This window comes from Callithrix jacchus, chromosome 9 (assembly GCF_049354715.1).
Source record: "Callithrix jacchus isolate 240 chromosome 9, calJac240_pri, whole genome shotgun sequence".
NCBI lineage: Eukaryota > Metazoa > Chordata > Mammalia > Primates > Cebidae > Callithrix > Callithrix jacchus.
The window spans coordinates 5,771,370-5,779,093 of NC_133510.1; the positions used below are offsets into that span (position 1 = coordinate 5,771,370).

Sequence of the window (7,724 nt, forward strand, 5' to 3'; positions counted from 1 at the left end):
GATAATATTCTTTATTATGTATAACATTTAGCAGTAAAAGAAATAATCTGGTAAAAATACTACCCTGGTACTAAAGTAGTATTTTTATTTCTCGGTAATTGCCTGTAACTTTGAGCCATTTATATCGAAGGAAATTTTAGTTTAAAAATAATGCAGCAATATGACAGCTAATACTGACACGTATCATGCAAGATGAAAAATTAACTTTGAATTCCAATAAATTTAGATAATTTAAAATAATCCAGTAATCATTCAAATGTTCACTAATTCAATTAATCTTTTTTGTTTATAATTTTTAGTGACTTCTGGTTTCCTACAAAACCAGTAACATCTTTCTTTTCTCATTCTCTGTGTTTTTCTTCAATATAGTTGCCTTGAAACAGGCTCAAAATACTTTTACACAACGAGACATATTTCTAAAAATTGCCGAATAACTATTATTCAATGATGTTGGTCGTTGTCCTTTGCATGCGGCTTGGTAACAGATAAAGAGATAATTAGAATGTGTTAAGGGTACAAGAGCAATTTATGCAGATAGGACTACAATATCTATTTGGTAATAGATTTGGTAAATAGGCATTTATGACTTATTTAGAACCCAGAATATGTTTTTTATTGAATAATGTAATAAGCATGTTACATTTCTAAGCTAGACTGCCCAAACACCTTTTAACAAACTCAGCAAGTTTACATTTGCTATAAAGAGTAGAGTCATAAATGTCACTGAGAGACAATATATAGTATTGCAACTATAAGTTCACTAGTATTTATTTTTAATGTCATCTAGGCTCCAGTTTTGGATTCTGGGATTATTTGTATTCCACTCAATAGTCTCAGAAATGAATAAGAATTTGCTTTTCACTTTCTTCTCTGTCCTTCAGGTCTGATGCTTATGGAAGTAAGAGGGTCTTAATGTCTATAGTTTTAAATACATAAATGTCCTCTGTAAGGCATGAGGTTGCCTCCAACGGACTGCTCTATTAGAGCGAATAATACCAAAATATCAATTCACTAGATACACGGAATTGTTTTTAAAAGAGATAAAGAAGAATTATATTTAAATATGACTTTGTTTTTTCTTGTTATAGGAAGACATAGGTAACTTATCAAAAATTAGATATGGACCACAAAAAGCAGTAGAAATGTGGCCTATTTTGATAACATTGGTATCCTCAACATTTAAATATTTTTAAAAATTTGTTAAAAATCATAAAAGACAATTCACTTTGTTCCTGGTATCTGTGGTTCAAATGATTTAAATATTTTTAACTTCATCAAGAGGCAGCTTCTCTGCCCCTTCTGGAATCTCCACCTGGGTCAGCCCGCCTGCCTCCACTCCTGCCTCCAGCATGTCCATCAGGGTGACCCAGGAGTTCTACAAGGTGTCTACCTCTGGCTCCCAGGACTCCAGAAGCTGCTCCTACAAGAGTGGGCCCAGTGCCCCCATCAGCTCCTCCAGGTTCTCTCCAGTGGGCAGCAGCAGCTTCCAGAGTGTCCTGGGCCAAAGCTATGGTGGGGCCAGCAACATGGGAGTCATCAGCACTGTCATGGTCAACCAGAGCCTGCTGAGCCTCCTTAACCTAAAGGTGGACCCCAGCATCCTGTGCACACCCAGGAGAAGGAGCAGATCAAGTCCCTGAACAAGTTTACCTCCTTCATCGATGAGGTACCATTCCTGGAGCAGCAGGACAAGATTCTGGAGACCCAGCAGAGCCTCCTGCAGCAGCAAAAGACAGCTGGGAGCTACATGGACAACATATTCAGGAGTTACATCAACATCCTTTGGCAGGAGCTGGAGACTCTGGGCCAGGAGAAGCTGAAGCTGGAGGCGGAGCTTGGCAACATGCAGGAGCTGGTGGAGGACTTTAAGAACAAGTATGAGGATGAGATCAATAAGCAAACAGAGATGGAGAATGAATTTTTCCTCATCAGGAAGGTTGTGGATGAAGCTTACGGGAACGAGGTAGTGCTGGAGTCTCACCTGGAAGGGCTGCCTGATGAGATCAACTTCCTTAGGCAGCTGTATGAAGAGGAGATCCAGGAGCTGCAGTCCAGATCTCAGACATGTCTGTGGTGCTGACCATGGACAACAGCCACTCCCTGGAAATGGATAGCACCATTGCTGAGTACACCATGGCATAGTACAAGGTGATTGCCAACTGCAGCTGGGCTGAGGCAAAGAGCATGCACCAGATCAAGTACGAGGAGCACTGGACACTGTCTGTGAAGCACAGGGATGACCTGTGGCTACAAAGACAGATCTCCAAAATGAACCAGAACATCACCTGGCTCCAGGCTGTGATTGACGGTCTCAAAGGCCAGAGGGCTTCCCTGAGGCCTCCATCGCAGATGCCAAGCAGCCTGCTGAGCTGGACATGAAGGATGCCAATGCCAAACTGTCCGAGCTGGAGGCTGTCCTGCAGTGAGCCAAGCAGGACATGGTGCAGCAGCTGTGTGAGTACCAGGAGCTGATGAACACTAGGCTGGCTCTAGACATAGAAATTGCCACATATAGGAAGCAGTTGGAGGGCACAGAGAGCTGAGTGGAGTCTGGGATGCAGAACATGAGTGTCCACAGGCAGACCACCAGCGCTATGCAGATGGACTGAGCTTGGCCTATGGGGGCCTCACAAGCCCTGGCCTCACCTACGGCCTGGGCTCCAGGTTTGGCTCTGGCACAGGCTCCAACTCCTCCAGCTGCACCTGCTCCACCAGGGCCGTGGTTGTGAAGATGGAGACCTGTGATGGGAAGCTGGTGTCCAGGTCCTCTGCTGTACTGCCCAAGTGGACAGCTGCAGTCTTTCCCCTCCTGCAGCTTCTCCAGAGCCCGCCATGGAGGCAATTGTGCAGGGTAGTAGAGGGAGCAGAAGACCCACCTGAGGCTCAGCCCTAGTCCTCAGCCCACCTGCAGGGTGGTTTACTGCCTGTGAAGCTCCCTGCCCATGGCTCCAGCTACAAAACAATTCAAATTTTTTTTGGGGGAGGTTACAAAATAAAACCTCAGCCAGCTTTGCAAAACATAAATACATTTAACTTCATTGTAGATCACTATTCCTCATTCTGACGATCAATTAGTGAGTTCCGAAGGAGGTGGCAGAGACGGATTTTGAAACTTCAAATTGTTGGCAGAATACAGGTTATATGAATTAGACGACTTAACATATCTGACTCCTGTACAGTCCTGAAGTTACCCACTGATACGGTTTTGCTCTGTGTCCCACCCAAGTCTCATCTCAAATTATAATCCTCACGTGTGGCAAGACAGACCTGGTGGGAGGTGCCTGGATCCTGGGGTGGTTCCCCCATGCTGGTATTGTGATAGTAAGCAAGTTCCCGTGAGATCTGGCTGTTTGATAAGTGTCTGGCATTTCCCATGCTCTCTCCCTTTCTCCTGCCACCAGGTAAGATGCGCTTGCTTCCCATTTGCCTTCCGCCATGATTGTAAGTTTCCTGAGGCCTCCTAGCCATGCTTCCGGTGAAGACTGAAGAACTGCGAGTCAATTAATCCTCCTTCCTTTATAATTACCCAATCTCAAGTAGTGGTCTTTATAGCAGTGTGAAAACAAACTAATATACCTACAGTGTTGCCACAGTTCAGTTCTGAAATGCTGTTAGTTGGAACAACCACAGGACACATTTTGGGCTTGTGTTAGGTGCACAAATAAAAAACAAAACAAACGGATAAGCAATTGGCGAAGAAGATTATTTGGGGCATGTCTATTTCATAGAGCCTCAGAGAGTCATGGCATGAAGTTGAGAATTAATGATATCTATTAATCTGAACTCATGCTGAAATGGCCACGCAATCAGCAGATAGGCAAGTGCAGTACCTAAGTACAAACATAAAAAGGTACCAAACACGTTTGGCCTACCCTAAACCCCAAAATAGGAGCATTCCAATTTCATTTGGTTGATCTGGCATATTTATGTCCCCAATTTAATGAAGCCTGAAGAGTCAAACTAGTAGTGTTATGATGAGTTCACTCCACAGCTTTGATTGCTCACCATCCAAATAGCAAAATTTTCTAATATCATTTTATGGGACTTAAAAGACATTAAACTAAATACGATTGTTGCTCTATAAAATGGTAGAATAGTTTTTCATATACTGTATATATGCAAATACAATATCCCATCTCAACCTCCAGTGACCATAGTAAGTTACCCTCACAGCTTAGATTGAATAATTATTATTGGTTTATATGCTTCTGAATCTTCCCTTTTCGTGTAACTAAGACAGAGCTAAGCTTTCAAAAAAAAAAAAAAAAAATAGAACCATGGCTTATACAGAAGACCATCTTGTTTAAAAGCTTTGCCTCGTTATGCAAGGTATCCTTTCCCATTTGAAATAAATTCATAATATATACAGAAGACAATGCATGTAACCTGAAAATTACAAGAGAACATTCTGAATGTTAAATGTTTCATATACCTCTCATTCCTTCAGAGAAATGTGGGCTGGGGTTGAGAGATCCAAAAGAAAAGAGAATTATAATCTAAAAATACAAACTTCCGTGACTATATACTGTAGAGACATTCAATTTCTAGCTTTTAAGAGCAGCAGTAAATGTATAAATCATTATTTCATCATCCACTCGGGAATCCCCAGATTACAAAGCCCTCTTGGCATTCTGAACGTCAGTATAGACACTACAGAATAGCAGGAACTTTTGTGAGGTTCATTTGTTTCCCAAATGAAAATCTATAGCCATATGTATTTTTTCAGTTTTCCTCCAAATTGGTTGGCGTAAACAGAATTGTGTTAAGCAAGTTTAGGAAATAGTCACAAGGTACGGGCTGAATACCTACTGTAGGATACGCCTTCCGTGGTAAGAAATATATTCCTCCTCCCCCACTCCTTGTGATATGCTCAGTAAACTTTCCTTTATGTCATTCTCCACTTTTCCTCACTGATATGATGACAACCATGACAATCATATTTTATAGAGGTATGTTCTTTAATGCACTGATGTGTAAAATAGGTTTACTGTACTTAAAGCTGCTCTTACTGGCGAGACTATGTCACAATTACTTGACTATAATGATCGACAAAACTCAAAATAGCCTCGTTTTGGATAAGCATCGCAAGTTAGAGTACATGTCTAAACTATCCAACTCTGTCAGAATCCTTTTCCTTTGTCTTCCAAGTGAAGATTCTCTGAAAAAAATCCATTATTATTGATGGGATCTGGATTTCGATTTTTTTCCCCCAGACTTTCTCACTCTTCCTTGACTCTGATTCTTAGAAGGGAATATTTAGTTTGGATGTAAGTAAAATAAAAAGTCATAACTTTCTGTTTTTGGAGTCTTAAAGTAATAATCTTTTCATATTTGAATTGTATTGGATTGTGTTTCATACTTTCAGAAGTTAAACATACAAATATTTTATATTTTCTATAGAAAGTAAATGTATAAATCATTGCACCAAAATGAAAATAACTAGTCATCTAGTCATTCAAAAACATAGTGAGAGAACCAGTGGAAATAGGCATCAAAATTGATAGGGGCCAAGACAAAATAGAGTGAAATTCAAAATAAATAGAAAAAATATACATATAGCAATTTTCACAGGACATTTCAGAACTCTTGAAAACATTGACAATGTTAAGGACTAAAAAACAGGTCATAACAGAGAAAAGAAAATACGTTTGTGAGGAAGATATCTTTTAAGAAAAGTGGTTTGTGAGAGACCTTTAGCCAGGCATGTAAGGCGTGTTGCTTCCAGGAAGTTTCCTATCCCACATTTTGGGGAGATAGACCAGGGTCTGACTTATGCCTAAGAAATCTAGAAATAAAAGATGAACTCTCACAGAGATAGGGTCAGGAGACTTCCATTTCGGCACCATAGGACTGCACTCTGAATTTGTTGGAATGAGGAATGCACGTGTTTTCATGCACTGGATGTGGGCCATAGGAGAGAAAGTGTTGGCTTGGAGTTACTTAGGGTTCTGTCTACAAGGGCTATTTAGAGGATTTAAATACCTAGAAGAAAGAACCTGGGAGAAAAGTTTTAGAAATCAGAAAATAGTGCTTAGCCCTTCTGTATAAGGGATATCCAGGAGATAGGATTACAGAATCACTGGAGATTCTATGAAAGCACAGCAGGGAAGGAAGAGACGGACTAGAACTTTTTGCCAGTTTCAGAGATTACCAATAAACTCACAGGGGAACCATGTAAGTAGAGATTTTCCTTTGCCCTTATAATTTCTTCCTATTTTCTTGCTCTGACTCTTCAGGTATTCTAAGCTGACTAGCAAGGTAGTGCATGGGGATGGAATAGGCTTGTAAGAAAGAAGCTCAAAGCAGAGAACTGGAGAAGACGGAAATATCATTTTACTACTGCCAGTTTAAACCTGACGCAGTGAGGCCCTAGCTAGTTAGAGAGGGAAGATATTTAATGCAACGTCAAACAAACGCTTAATTCAAGGAGCTCCAACCATGGTATATGCCCCCTAGTACCCTTTTTAAGATGAAGTTTTGAGAATGAAAGTTAGAACATTTGTTATTTCAGTTTGCCAATGGATCACTATTTTCATATATTTTGGCCAGTGCAAATATGTACTCTGGTTTTATTCTATGATTCTTAATGTTCAGCAAATTTTAGCCAAAATGGGGAAAGAAAGCACTAAACAGGACATTTTTTTTTCTGGAAATACCTTTATTTTTGCCTGCATTATCAAGAACACATTTGCTGGCTATAGAACTATGGGTTGGGAAGCTTCCCCTCCCACAGTATTTTCCAGATGTAATTTTAAGGCTTTTCGGCTTCGATTGTTTCTTTGGGAAGTCTGCTATCACCATTGTTGCTAAGATAGAGGAAATGTGCTGCTTTTTTTCCAGGCTACTTTGAAAATATTCTCATTTTTGTTTGCTTGTTTTGCTTTCATGTTTTGAGCACCTGGCATAATTTTTTAATTTTATTTTTATTTGAAAAATAAAAATGTATACAATTATGGTGTACGACATAATGTTTAAAAACACGTGTACGTTGAGGAGTGACAAAATCAAACTAACATATGTATTGTCTCATGTATATTTTGTGGAGAAAACAGTTAAAATGTACTCTTTCAGCAGTTTTCCAGTATAATACAAAACATCGTCGTTAACTATAGGTACTATGTTGTACAATAAATATCTTGAACTTATTTTTTCTGCTTATCTGAAATTTTGTATCCTTGGAGTGTCATCCCTATAGCCCTCAACCCCAGCTTCTGCTACTGTGAATAATGCTGAAACAAACATGATAGGGCAGGTGTCTATTCCACATGCGGATTTTATCACCTTTGGATGTATATCCAGCAGTGGAATTACTGAATCTTATATTAGTTCTAGTTTTAAGTTTTTGAGGACCCTCCACACTCTTTTCCATAATGACTGTTCTAATTTCCACTCACCACAACAGTGTGTAAGGATTCCTGCTTCTTCACGTCCTAGGCAACACTTGGTATATATTTTTTCATTTTGATAATAGCAAGGTGTACATTGGTCACTCAGGTGTGAGAGGATAGCTCTGTAATTTTAATTTGCATTTTCCTGATAATTAGTAATGTTGAGCATCTTTTCCTGTATCTGTTGGCCATTCTTGTGTGTTCTTTGAAAAAATGTATATTCAGATTCTTTGACCTTTTCAAAATCTGTTTATTTATTTTCCTGCTACTGAATTATTTATTCTACATTTTGGATATTAACTCCTTAACATATGTATGGTTTGCAAATATTTTCTC

General features: G+C 39.5%; 1 pseudogene; it reads left to right on the plus strand.

The window, feature by feature from the left end:
• The first annotated feature begins 1,349 nt into the window (after nt 1-1,349).
• Nucleotides 1,350-2,893, plus strand: LOC144577737 (keratin, type II cytoskeletal 8 pseudogene; annotated as a pseudogene).
• Nucleotides 2,894-7,724: the final 4,831 nt, after the last annotated feature.